The following is a 14676-nucleotide window of genomic DNA, read 5'->3' as shown; positions in this document are numbered from 1 at the left end:
TTTGCTCAGTTCCTTGTCCTTTCATCTGGGCTTCACACCTGCTTGTTGTGCCTCTCAGTTCTTGTCTCAACTAACTACTACCCATCTAAACGCTTGCACTTTAGACATTTTTTTTTTCCTTTAAGAAGCCTTCCCTGGCCCTTCCTCTAAACTAGGTTAGATGTATCTGTGAAATATTCCTATAGTCCTTGTTTTGGTAATAATGATAATTCTTACGTGATCTGATAATAGAAGTCTGAGGTTAAATAAAGAAAACATTTGATATAGTTTGTTTTCTATTGCTGCTATGAAAGAATACAACTTTGGTGGTTAAATTAATAAACAGAAACACACTTTTTTGCACTTCTGGAGGCAGAAGTTCAAAATCAAGTTGATGTCAGTGCCTTGTTTGCTTCAAAAGCTCTGGGGGAAATTGCTTTCTTTGCCTGCCTGAGCTTCTGGTGGCTGTCTGCAATCTTCGGTTTGTGGCTGTCTCACTCCAGTTTCTGCCTCTGGCCATATTACCTTCTTCTCTAAGTCTTGGCTGTGCTTCTCTTATGACACTTGTCACTGGACTTAGAACTTACCTGGATAGTCCAGTATGATTTCATTTTGAGATCCTTAAATGTACCTGCAAAGATGATTTTCCCAACTAAGATAACAGGTTCAGGTTCAGGGGGCTAGAACAAGAATCTATGTCTTTGGGGGCCATCATTCAGGCCATTACACATAATAACTAGCACATAAACCTTACAAAGAAGAGAATTTATTATTAATGAGAAAAAGAATGGCAACAATTTGCTGATAGAGAAATCAGAGTTATCCCTGCTGTTTCTCTTTAGAACAGTGCTTTTAACCTAGTGTATTGTGTCACACTAATTTCCACATTAGTGACTTCCCTACTGCAGCTGTCCAGCTAGAGACACTTCTGTAATCCTTATCTGCTCTTGAGGTGTCATTCAAGTTTAGCCCCCCTCTACAAAGTATACTGTGATCAATAGTGGTGATAATGAAAATACCTAACAGAGAACATTTAGTCTTCCTTTTGATAACCCACACTGTTCTTCCTACCTTTGACTTTCTAAAACACGAATATGTGTACTACCAAAAAAAGTATTTATGTATTGTCAAGTAAACTAACTGCAGGCTGTGCAGGCAACCTATGTGTGAATTCTTTGCAATATTTGATATTTACATAGAATTTATACTATATAAATTACTCTTGTGGCTAACCTTTATAAAGTAATTTTCATGGGCCAGGAACTGAGCTAAATACTGAAATTTTCTCTTTTAATACTCAAATCAATTCTGCAATGTGACTGCTTCAGTTGCTAGCACTTTTCAGATGAAGGTGCTGAAGTTTATAGTTGTTATTTGCTCATGGTAATGAAATCAGAATTTAAACCAAGGCCATCTAACTTTAGAGGCAACACAAACTTGAACATCCTCTTTATTTTAATTTTATTTTTTTGCTTGTACAGGCATTTTGAACTCCGGACTTGTGCTTACTAGGTAAACACTCTACCACTTGAGCCCATGGCCCAGATCATTTTAAGTATTTGCTATGATATCAAGGCCTCATTGGCCTTGTCTTCTGAAACATTTAGTAGATTTGAAGCTTTTTAAGGCTATACTTTTGTTTTCTACAACTGCTTGTTATTTTGCTGAGTCTGTGGAATCAATGAAAGTTTGTCTCATTTTAATGTTGTACTGGGGTACATGGTGGCATTTACAAAAGTTCTTACAATTTATCAAATGTATCATAGTTGAATTCATCCCCTCCATCATTCTCCTTTATCCCTTCTCTCCCCATTCCTGGAATAGTTTCAACGGGTCTCATTTTTCCATTTTCATACATGTGTACCCAACATTCAAATGGTCTAAGTGATTTTGTAGCCACATTCTGTAGCTGTTAGTTCTATCCCTTTAGAAAGCAGATAGTATCTCTAATGCCCTTTGCAATGCAGATGTAAATGGCTGAGAGACCCAGCTCAAAATGTTAAAAATAACTCCCTTATCTTAACATCCCCTCCCACTTTTTTTCAGACTGCTCCCACCATAGGTAGTGAGTCAAGAAAATCAACATGAATAATATTGTTTAAAGTAATGTACAGGTCATTAAATTAGATAGCATTAATAGCATCAATAAGTGATTCAGAACTGAAAGAGAAGTTGAAAGAGCCCTGTGACAAAGCTATCCATGCTCTAATCCAAGCTTGAAGTCAAAGAAGAGAATTACATGGTTGTTCAAGAAATTTCTAGAGCTTGTTTGCTGTTCTTCAACAGCAAAACAGCCTTCCATAAAACACAACCTGGTGATATTATCTTGCCATTCATTTCACTCATCTAAAGAAAAAGAAGATTGCAAGATTGATGAAAAAGTTTTCCCCAAACTGTCCTCAATTATCTAGGTAGTTCACATCAACATAACAGCAGAATTATGTATTTTGCTCGGGCATATCCCAAAGGAATATAAATCAAGATATAATGGAGACTCAAGTGATGAATGGATTAAGAAGATATGGGATACAAACACAATGGAATGTTATTCAGCCATAAAGAAGATTGAAAGTATGTTGTTTGCAGGTAAATGGATGAAACTGGAGAACATAATGTTAAGTGACATAGCCAGGTTCTGAAAGACAAAGGTCACATTTTTTTTCTCTCATATGGGGAAAAATAGATCCAAAAGAGAAACAAGGATAAACATATACACACATGCAAACATGATATATATCATGGTATATGTATATATGTATGCCACACACACACACACACACACACACACACACATATACAAATGCACACATGTCGTACACAAATACAAACATGTTTGTAATAATGGGACAGTTTGAGGGGACTAGGTGGAGGAGGAAGAGGAATGCAGAATGATAGTGAATAATAATATCTAAATTCATTTCAGCTGTGTAGGAAGATAGCATAATGAAATGTACTGAAATTGTTGAATAATGGAGGGTAGAGGGGAAAGGATGAGGGAAAGAGAGTAATATAGGGGTTTAATTTGATTAAAGTGCAATATATTCATGAGTGAAATACCATGGCAAATCCCCTCGGAATAATGAGATGCACACAGGTCCTGTAGGTGGTGGGTACTAGTGGTAGGGGGGATGGCGAATGGACAGCGTAAAGGAATGTTAATGAATATGATCGATGTATTTTATATACTTGTGTGAAAACAGAACAATGAAACTGTTGAAATTACTTTAAGGAGGGTGGAGAGGAGAGATGATGATGGGGATGATCCTAACCAAGGGATATTTAAGCATTCATGGAAATGTCAAAATGAAACGCCCCTATGCAATTAATATATGCTAATAAAAATGTTTTTTAAAAAGAATCACATATTTTGACCCAGCAGCAAAAGATACTATGTAGTTTTCTCCAGCTTTGACTTTGGCTTAATTTTTTAATACTTAATTAATTATTCAGGGACATCTTATCTTCCATTTCTTCTGCAGTACGAAGTTTTATTGTTAAAAGACAAGTTTAAAGTCCTCCTCTGTTTTAATGAAGTGGTGAAAATGTTTAGTTATGTTAGAAAAAGAACTATGAAAAGTTTGCATTTAGATCATCAAACTTGGAAAACAAAAAGGTGAGTCACATTGATATAAAAATATTTACTTTGTCAGATAGATTTCAGAAATAAAAGAGTTACACTTTCCCTTACAATACTCATTTAGTTCTAAATGGCAAGGATAGCAAGTAAATGAGTGTTTATGAAAGCTCAACCACTGTCAGAACCCAGTCTCAGAAGTCTGCGTCTGTATTTGAACTTCACAAAAGCTATCTGACGGGCTGATGGGGTAGCTCAAGCAGTAAGAGCATCTGCCTTGCCAGCTTTGAGGCCCTGAGTTCAAATCCCAGTGTGGCCAAAAAAGAAAAAAAAAGCAAAATGAGCACCAAAAGCTATATGACAAATAATGCCCAGTGAGCTGATGAGAAAATTAAGGATCAAAGAAATTACATGATTTCCCCAAATCATACAGCTATTTAAAAATAGTCGTTATTTGACCAAAGGTAGTTAAAATCCAGAAAGTGTGGTCTGGAGACATGGTTCAAGTGGTAAAGGGCCTGCCTGGCAAGTACATGGCCCTTAGTTCAAACACTGGTACCACCAAAAAATAAATATCTTATATAACCAACACTCTGAAGTCTTGAGCTTTATTTGAGCTCCTTGCTGCTAGAAAACAATGATAGTTAAGAAGTTCTTTTAACCTTTACATATGCCCAAACTGGTATATTTCCAGACAAAGCCCAACTACTCATGATGCCCATAAAACCTTAGATCACTGTATCTGCCTCTAAATATCTCTGGACCCCCTTCTTTTTCTTTGAGATATTCCTTTTCAAAGAATATTATCCCTATGGCAAGAATCTAAAAGAATCTCCTTGGCTGCCACATTTATCTCCATGTCTGGTGCTGTAACTTAGTAAGATTAGACCATGTTTTTGGAGTACCTATGTACTCCACCCAGGTAAGGCCTCTTGGAGCCTTTTGTGTTCTGTTTCTGACTGGTGATTAGGGACCCAGTGGTGGGTCTGATTACTATACTTATGTTATAAGATATTGTCCATGAGAAGCAGGGTAAGTTTTTTAAGTATTTACTTGATTTTTGGTACTGGCCTCCTTGAGTTTGGCTATCTGATCACCAGGTGATATCTGTAAAGGAAATAATGGTTCATAGAGATACTGTCCCTATGAAGTGAGATAACAGAGACTCTCCTTTGTTTGTCTTTTGTGTTTATCCGTGTGTGTATTTTGCTCTTACAACAACTAAGAACTTGTACCCACTGGACAGGGACATAGCTCTTTGTTATTGACCAGTAAGATAGGCATTTCTGCGTTTGTGCAACTAATGACTGAAATATTAGAACTGAGTCTCAAAGTCTTCTCTCTTTCTTTGCAATTCTAAGAGGCTCTTGTCTTTCACTACGTGAGTATAATGTTTTCCTGCCTGCAGATGGTGTTATCAAATTTGATTATACAATGTCCTAAAAGAGTGCTTCTATTCTGATTTGGTTTTGAGGTAAACTATTGCTTATATAAGTTAGATATTTCTAAAATTACCAGAAATTAAGGATATCAAGCTAGAAAGACTTTTAATGTGCTAAATTTAAAAAGTATCCTTATAGAAACCAATTCAGAAATCTTTTAATATTTCAAGCTCACATAATTGAGCTAAATTTTTAGTAAACAAGACCTTAATACTTTTAGTTTAATACTAAGAGCTATGTTTGTTGACTTATCAGTGTTAAATACAGAATTAACCTAAGTTTTCTTTCTTCGTGGGAATGTTCTTTCCAAATGTTTATAAGTTTACTGGTAAATATATTAGTATTTCTTTTATCTAGTGTTTAAGTCATAGAAAGTGTACATATATATTTAAAAAAATCAAAAATTATTCTAAAAACTTTATTTTAAGAGCAATTGTATTTGGTAGTATGTATATATTTGTAGTAAGATAATTTCTAAGATCGTTAGTTGGCTTAAAACCTTGGGGTGATACTAAATTGAGTTACTTACAGGATATTCTTTAGATCCAAGGAATATAGAATATTGGAGCACTAGTTGGTTATCATAGCTTTAAGTTTATGTGCTTTCAGTTTTTACTTTTATCTGTGACAGAGAGACTACATATACTTCAGTCTGTAAATGGATATGTTCATTTTTACTTTTTTTACATAAGCTATAAAAAGTTATGAAAGACTTGTAGAATGGGATTTTATTTGTCATGGTCAATGCTAACTAAAGTTTGATGATTTATTCATCACATTTTAAGAAAGCTTAATTATCAAATATTGTACTGTCATAAATCTAGCATTTAGTTTTCTCTGTTAAAGTTACTTTTTTAGATTACTAGCTTGCTCTTAGTAAGCAACAATAAAATATTTTTCTTTACCTTCTGTGTGATATAGTGATCTACCATATTAACAAAGATTCTGGGTCTTTTGCTGTTGTTGTTTTGCTGGTAATGGGGTTTGAACTCAAGATCTTGCTGTTTTTAGGCAAGTGCTTTATCACTTGAGCCACATCTTCAACACATTTGGCTTTAGTCAGATAGTGTCGCACACTTCTTTCCCAGGCGAGTCTCAGATATAGAGCCTCCTACTTTTGCCTTCCAAGTTGCTGGAGCACCACTCCCTAAGATTCTTCCTGGGTCTTGACGGAGTAGTTTCTATGGTACACACTAACTTTCTTCTATCTTGATTATTTAAGGAAACCGAAGTTTCTTACTTAGAATATGGAGGTAAGCATGAGTGTAGACAACATCCCCAAGAACATCCCCAAGAAGGCAGAGTTTCAAGACACTAAACCAGTGATCCTGTATAACTAAATGCCTTCTTTTACCATCCTTTTTGAACACACTGAACTAGTTATACTCAAGTTCAACAACTGACTTTTTTTTCCCCCTTGGGAAATGGTGAGGTCTCACTATGTAGCGCAGGCTGGACTTGAACTTAAAATCTTTCAGTCTCCGCTTCCTGAGTTCTGGAATTACAGAACTGGAATTACAGTTTTGCCTGGCAAAAACTGACTCTTTAATGCAACAATCTTTTACATAAACATTTATCTTTGCCATTTTAGGCATCTCTGTTTTTATTTTGCTGTACTGGGGTTTGAGCTTTCAAAGCAGATGCTCTACCACTAGAGCCATGCCTCCAAGCGCTTTTTTGATGTGGTTATTTTGGAGCTAGGTTCTTGCTTTTTTCCCAGGCTGGCCATGGCTGGGATGTTAGATGTGTATCACCATGTCCAGCTTTTTTCCATTGAGATGAGGTCTCACTGTCCACCGCCATACCACCTTGAATGCATCTGATCTCATCTGATCACAGAAGTAGGGTCTTGCCTGGTTAGCACTTGGTTGGGAGATGGGATCTCACAAACTTTTTTGCCCTGGCTTGGTGATTCTCCCAATCTCAGCTTTCTATATAGTTTGGGAAGATAGATGCATACTACCATATCCAGATATTGGTTGAAATGGGGTCTCCTGAACTCTGTGGTGGGTTGGCCTCAAACAGCAGTCCTCCTGATCTCAGCCTCCCAAGTAGCTAGCATTATAAGTGAGAGCCAGCAATGCTAAACTCGACCTCTCCCTTTTAAGATGTCTGACTCCAGAGTTCTAAAACAACTAACTTTTGCAATGCCTTTCAAGAGATTGTTCAACTAGTTTTAAAGGAACAATGCAACAAGAATCACCCAAAGACTATTTCTTCAACCCTGCTTCACCACAACTCAGGAAATTTACATTTGCCTCTGAGATCTTTGGTGATGAATGACACTCATTGGTCTTGTACAAAAGAGAGAAAGTGACAATGTTGTACTTCATCTGAACCCAGTTTTTCCAGAAGAGAGCTGAGGGAGATAAACCATAAAGGACCATTCTGCATATTCTAAGGTAAGACTCTCCTCTGTCCTTCCTCCTATTACCCAGAACCTTTGTTTATCTACCATTGTAAAATCCCAAGTCTCCTTTTCTTCAAGACTTTCTCATTAATAAGAGTTCTTCACTTTGCAATAATGTGAATATAATAATCTCAGTTGTTAAATGCATTTGTCTTTCATTTAAGTTATTGATCCATTTCTCATACCAACCTTGTAAAGCAGATATCATCATCCTCAATTTCCAGATCAGAATAGTACCTTTAGAAAACTTAAGAAACCGAATCAAGATCTATTGCTAGTAATTGCCAGAAAATGTCTAATTTTATGGTCTGTGCTTAGTCTGTTAATCTATATATAACCATAAAGGACATAAAGCAGTCATATTATTCTTTTCATATATCACATTGAACTTTGAATAATAAGAGTATGATTTTTCTTTTAGCTTAAACCATAACCAAAGCCCATCACTTGATGGATGGACACTGTTTTGGGCAGAAAAATTAATTGTGTTATTAAATGTATTGTTCATGCAGGGACTCTGGTGAGCTAAGTTTAAAGCACGTGCCCAAACCACTAACTATATGTACATTAGTGATGACAGACCAGATGAGCCAGAGCTTCATTGAAAAATGCACCAAATGCTTTGCATGGGTCCTAGAAAGAAAAATGCCTCATATACTAACACAAATCAAGCCTACTTCTATGCCTATTGATCATAAATATTAGTTACATAATATTATTTAATTGTCATATAAAGATTGGTGTATTACCCTTTGTAAGAATCCCTCATTCTTACATTTTTAAATATGTCTGTCACTGAGAACTCTGCAGCTTTCTCACCTGCATGTTTCTGAAGCATATTCCCAAGCCACAGTAAACTTTTTAGCTTTAATTTGTTCTTCTTTTTTTTCTCTCTTAGTAAAACTGAACAATAAAACAGTGAGCAATCAAGATATTTCTTTAAGGAGTGGCCCTTACATTTTTGGCAATATAATATTCTAAAATAATTGTCTTATGCCTCTGCCTTCAGAAATGACTCTCTCTGTGCTTTCAACTAATGGAAAAGAATATGCATGTGTGAAGCTATTCTAAGAAAAAAAATCCTTCGATATTATCTTTAAAATAACTTTAATTTAGATTCAGTCAATTTTATCACACTTTTAAATGATCTGTTTTAATTAGAGAAAATTTAGTACACCTAGTAAAAAAAAATCAGAAAAAATACCATAATGTCTTTTAAAAACCCTGCTGTTGCTTAGAATACTGCATGAACAATTCCCATCTGCAAATGGTTATTTATTTCTTAGGTATTTTTAGATTTTTTTTGATGCATCACTCACAGTAGCCTCTGGGTGCATTTGCAGAGTTTATTAATTAGCTTTCCTAGTATAGATTACAAACAACATAAAGGACAACATAAACACAAGATGCATTCCCCTACGTTAGCACATATAAACAAACAGGTGAGTAATGGTACTTTTCTTCCAAAGCTTATCAGCCAATGAAATGATCTAATAATTCTTTATAAAACAAGAATCCTAAGTAGTTGACTGTAATCAAGGATCTGCTTTTTTTGTCCAGGGATTATAATGTGTTTCTGGGCTGTGCCTTGTGTCTATAACTTTTAATGAGGCAATAAAACATTTATGTGCTAAAAATGAAATTATTAGCTCTGAGATATTTTTAAAAACCCACAAAATACTGCAAAATTTAAGTGTGACATTGTGAACCAGGCTGCTGCAACTCAGTTACAAAACAATTTACATAAATTCTAATGTAGAATGTGTAAACATTTTACACATGCTAGATACAATGGATGTTGGGAATACCTGTCGTACATAAGAGTATCAAAGGTCTCCCAATCCTAAAACAACTAGAAACACTGCTGCCAGAAAGAATGTGCAGGCCTTGCATTGGACCCTGTTCAGAAAATCTCATCACATCCACAGACCCAGACTAGTGACATAGGTGACTTGATCAGTTAAATGGGGAACCTGGGACTTGAATGGCCTGGTTCAAAAAGGTGAGCTACATCAGTTAGATACCTCTTTTTAAGTTTTAAAAGAAGTTCTAAAGAAAGTATGTGAAGGACTATTGAATTGAAAGATCGTGTAACAACAGGACTAAATCAGTCATTATGGGGTCAGCACAAAAGGAAATAAGAGAGCAGAGACTCAATCTCAACTGAGAGGAAAAAAACTGGGGGGTGGAGAGATAGGGAGAAAGAGGAAGAAAGAGAGGGGAGGAAGAGAAGAAGAAGGAGAGAGAGAGAGAGAGAGAAAGAGAGAGAGAGAGAGAGAGAGAGAAGAAGGAGAAGGAGAAGAAGAAGAAGAAGAAGAAGGAGGAGGAGGAGGAGGAGGAGGAGGAGGAGGAGGAGGAGGAGGAAGAAGAAGAAGAAGAAGAAGAAGAAGAAGAAGAGGAGGAGGAGGGAGACACCCCCTTTCCCAGTCTATTTTTGTCTTTGCTGAATCTTGGTTTTTGACTCTTTTCTGGCCTGGTGTAAGATCAGACTATATCCTTACCTGTTGCATATGAACTTAGATTGAACTGTGTTCTACTCCTCACTACCTAAAGAACCCTTAAAGAAACAGAAGTCCTGAGGGAGCATACTTCCTGCCTTTCTGAGGAAAGGCATTATTAGACCAGGGAAAGAAATCCATTAAGTACATTACAAGTTGGGACACCTGGGCTGTCTAGCTTCATGATCTCTTATGCAAATGAAGTGAAATTCAGGTGTAGAACTGAGTTCTATCGTCTGCCATAGGATTTTCTCTGTAACTCCTAGGGGCAACCTCTTTTCCTTTTTTAGGCACTTAGAAGAGTGACAAAGCCTGAAAGTGGGGGCTGAGGGAAGGAAGAAGAAAGATGCATTCTGGGATCCCAACCACGAATGTATCAAATGATGGTGCTGTGGAATTAAATTGCCCTAGGACTTTGGTGCATCTGATGTTACATACTCACTAGGCCTTTGAGAAACCACTGCTGTTCAACAACCAAATTTGCAGGTTTTGAACTACATCTGTTCATATCTTCGCTAATGGTTTTTCTTGTCTCTTCCCTGTATTTTTACATGGCAACCTTCCTTGTCAAGTAGTCCTCAGCTCAAAGATCACCTCAGCAAAGGCGCCCTTAGTTTCTCGTCAAATTTGAAGTCCCTTTTTCTGATACACCATTATTCTACGCAATCTTCTTCACATCAGTTTTGTCTCCTGACAAAACTGTTACCTCATATATTTGAGAGTAAAGACCTAGTCTTCATTTATTATTGCTGTTTGGTGCTTAAACTAATATCAGAGACAATGCAGAATGACTAACACTACTAATGACATTCTGAACATTCAACCTAATGTCATCTACAACCATTTTGTAAGAAAAACTGCCTGAAGATTTGGTGTGAAGTAAACTTTAGGTTATGAAGGCTAATAAAATTTTGGGGCCATGTTATCAATTGACAGGTTGGTTATAAATCTTCCTATCAATTTCTTTAAAGAGAATCTGTAAGAACTATCTCCAGCCAATATGTTGCTGAGTTGAAAGCACCATAGCGAAGTTTGCTAGTAAAAACTTTTATATCTTTTTTTTAATATCTTTTGTAACTATTGTCTAGTTTTCATGGTGTCTTAACTCAGGCTGCCATGACAAAAATACCATAGACTGGAAATTTATTTTCATGCTGCGGAGAAGCACTTGCCTAGCAAGTATCAGGCCCTGAGTTCAAATTTGAGAACTTTAAAAACAAATTAATAATAATAGTAAAAAATACAAATTTATTTTCTCACATTTCTGGAGGTTGGAAGCTCAAGATCAAGGTGCCAGCAAAGTATGTTTCATTCTTCTCTTGGTTGTACGTGACTGCTATCTTGCTGTGTGCTCACATGCTTCTTCTGTGTGTGGTTTCCTAGGTGGTTTTTCTTATGGGACTATTCCTGTCACATGGCCTCCACCCTCATTATTTCATCTAACCGTAATGCCTCTCCCAAATGCTCCACCTCTCAGTACCAATACATTGGGAGTTCTGACTGTAGACTTTGTTGGGAAGGAGATCAGGATCAGCCTATGCAGGCTATGACATATAGCTATTGTTTTAAAACAACAGATGTGATTGTAGAACACTTCGCCATACATTTTTTAATAAGGTCCACACTCAAGATCTTGTGAAACAGAATTGGTGCTGTATTTCCCAGTTTCACAGATAAGGGAATTGAGGTTCACAAAGACTAAGTCTCTTGATGGATGGTTCTACATAGGCCAGGGAGACAATCCCACAGCTCGAATGTGATCTTTGCCCTAGCCCCTAAAGTAATAAATGAGTTATTGCTTCCATAAAAAGTTTTTTTTTTTCCACAAGGACTGTTGTGGATCATTAGAATTCCACTGTAAGTTTGCAGAACTTTCAAATTCAAAGCTGTATATGAATGCAGATAAGGCCTCCTTGCTAAAAACCATCTAGAGGAAATGGGTAATGTGTACCCCTCATGTGACCTTTGCAGATGACAGTCTATCATCTCTGTGCTGAGTCAAGACAAGAACTGATTAGTGAAGCTGCCTGAAAAATGAATTGGAGTAGCTTCATATATAAAAGTTGATGTGTTTTGCTGTTTTCTGCCGTCAGTAATGAGAAACTCTATGTTGTCATCCTATATTACACTCATACTTTTAGCCTTGTTTGTTTCAACTCTTTGTTTTAAAATATATCAAAAGGCTAATTCTCAAAATTGCTGTTTTACTTTCAACTAGGAGTGAAGAAAAGTGAGCAAATAGCAGAAATAATTTTGGATAGATTTCTTAACTGATCTGTACCCAATGGAAATTTCTTTCATATGAGGTCATCCTTCCTACAACTATGGTCTTTGTTTTGAAAAGCATGCACAGGACAAGGTCTCTCTAACACTTATCCAAATCAGAATGAATGCTGGTCTACTGAAGAAGTACTCAGAGCTTCCTGGATGCTAGCAGCCTGGAAGGCGCAGGGAAGCATTCTTACGAAGCAGAACAGATGCCCTCTGTAAGCTTTGGTGATGCCTGCATTTAGGGACTGAATGTCAATCAAAATGAAAATGGGGAAAGGAGAGAAGAAGTCAAGTCTTAAGAAAATAGAATCCAGCCTGTCCTACTGTCATAAGGAGGCCTTCAGAGGTTTTGGAACTCATTTTTTTTTTTTTTTTTCAAATCCACATTTAGGTAGTTGTGAACATCTCTGACATGAACCATTAGGAGTTGCTGAAAAAAGCAGCTCTTAGCATTAGGGTCTCTAGGACTGAAACAACATCCAACTCCTCATCTTGCTTGATTTTTTTCTGCCCGATTGCTGCCTGCAGACGTATCTGTGGATGATGTTATCTGAACCAAGGTCAGTACTTCATTTTAAACGAGTCTCCACAACTGCCCTATTTCCTAATCACATAAAAGGAAAACAGAACAAAGACATAAAAGGATGATTCTTCTTTACCTTTTTATAGTGTATCTAAGAGCGAGGATCTCAACTGCAGAATGGTACCACACTGGTGTGTCAAAAGGTGGATTGTGTTACAGAAGCTGAGTTACTTCAACTTAAGAGGGGCAGGTTTTGATTTATTTGCATTAGAAAACTGAATCTGAGATGATTTAGGGTCACAGAAATTCAATTTCATCCACTTGGCTTCTGAGATACATTCATAAAGGAGAAGGAGGTGTCATTACTGCCTGGTGTCCCAGAAATGCCTGCAATGTAGTCTATCTAGTGAATGTGCAGTTGCTAATCTGGGTTTGCCCAGGGGAGTGTGTTGTATATATGCACCACATCTGTCCTGTGTGGTGGAATAAGGTCAAGAATTCTGTCAGGCAGTGTTTTTATAGAGACCTTAGTTTGAGCACAGCATATCAAAGTCTACTCTAATGTCATTCACTGTACTAAAGGGGCCTTCAGGGATTTTGGAGGACTAGTAATGGATTCCATACTGGATTCTCTGATTATCATTGCTTATTCTCACACATGCCCTTCATCTTCAATGAGCCTTTGCTAGGGAACTCAATCACCCCTGAAAAACTTTCTTTATAATTACAATTAGATGTGTTTTCTCCCTTCCTCTTCTGTGACTTTGGTCAAAGCCTTACCACACACTGAGTGTGCAGACTCTTGGCTCTCACCCTTTAGATTGTGAGTGTCCATCCAGAGCAGGCTGCAGCTCTGCATGTCCCCATGTAGCCTGGTGCAATTCTGTGACCAGGGTCAGAGAGTGAGTGGTCAGGCTTTCTTTCTAGGGTTGATGTTTCCTCATCACTATGGTTTGAATATGTCCACCTCAAATTTTTATGTTAAAATTCTAATGCCCAGTGTAATGGTATAAGGAGATGATTAGGTGCTGAGAGCAGAGCCCTCATGGATGAAATTAATGCCATTATAAAAGAATCCCCAGAGAGCTGCCTTGCCACTTCCACCATGTGAGGATCCAGTTAGAAGAAGTCATCTACAAACCAGACATGAAACATCTTGATCTTGAATGTCCCAGCCTCCAGAACTGTAAGAAATACATTTCTATTGTTTATAAAATACCCAGTTCACAGCATTTAGCCATAGAAGCTTAATGGACCAAGATATTCACTGTACTCAAAAATAAATGTCTTTCTGATATCTTAAGACCTGAGCAGCACATGCATAAAATAGAATGGGAAGAGATGGTGAACAAGTGATGGTGGAAACCTATCCACTAGGCTTACTTGACTAGTAAAAACTAGTCAAGTGACTCACTAGTCGAGGGATGGCTTAGAACATTGCCACCATAAATCTGGAGGTCGAAGCAAGGAACCAAGTCCCCATGTGACTTCTTACCTTTGCTTCACTTCAGAATTTTAAAAATAATAAAGTTGAGTGACTGGGGTAAGCAGGTTAATAAAAAGATGATTATTTGTTTGGTTCTTACCTAACACACCCACCGAACTTCTTTGGCAAATGGAAGCTGCTTCCTTTATTCATTTGTTTTCTACTTGGGTCAGGCACAGTGCTAGTGGTTCAGGATATAGTTCATTTTTTTCAGTGAGGTGTCAACAGGCTTGTTAAGGAACTAGAGGAAGAATAAACAGACCATTGCAATTCACTGTGGTTCACAGTCATCAAAGGGAACAAAAACACTGATAACATACTCGGTTTGTATTCCACAAGGCCTCCTGTCCTGCTTTGTAGAAAGGAAAATCTGCTATCCTTTGCCCTGATCTATATAAACAAAGGCTTCATACAGTGAGTCAGAACATTTGTACCACTCTACAAGGAGAGAATTCAAAGCCAAGAATAAATTATTTGTGGTAATAGGTATATG

The sequence above is a fragment of the Castor canadensis genome, chromosome 1 (assembly GCF_047511655.1).
Source record: "Castor canadensis chromosome 1, mCasCan1.hap1v2, whole genome shotgun sequence".
Lineage (NCBI taxonomy): Eukaryota > Metazoa > Chordata > Mammalia > Rodentia > Castoridae > Castor > Castor canadensis.
The sequence above is the reverse complement of the archived record's forward strand: the minus strand, read 5'-3'. Positions refer to the sequence as shown.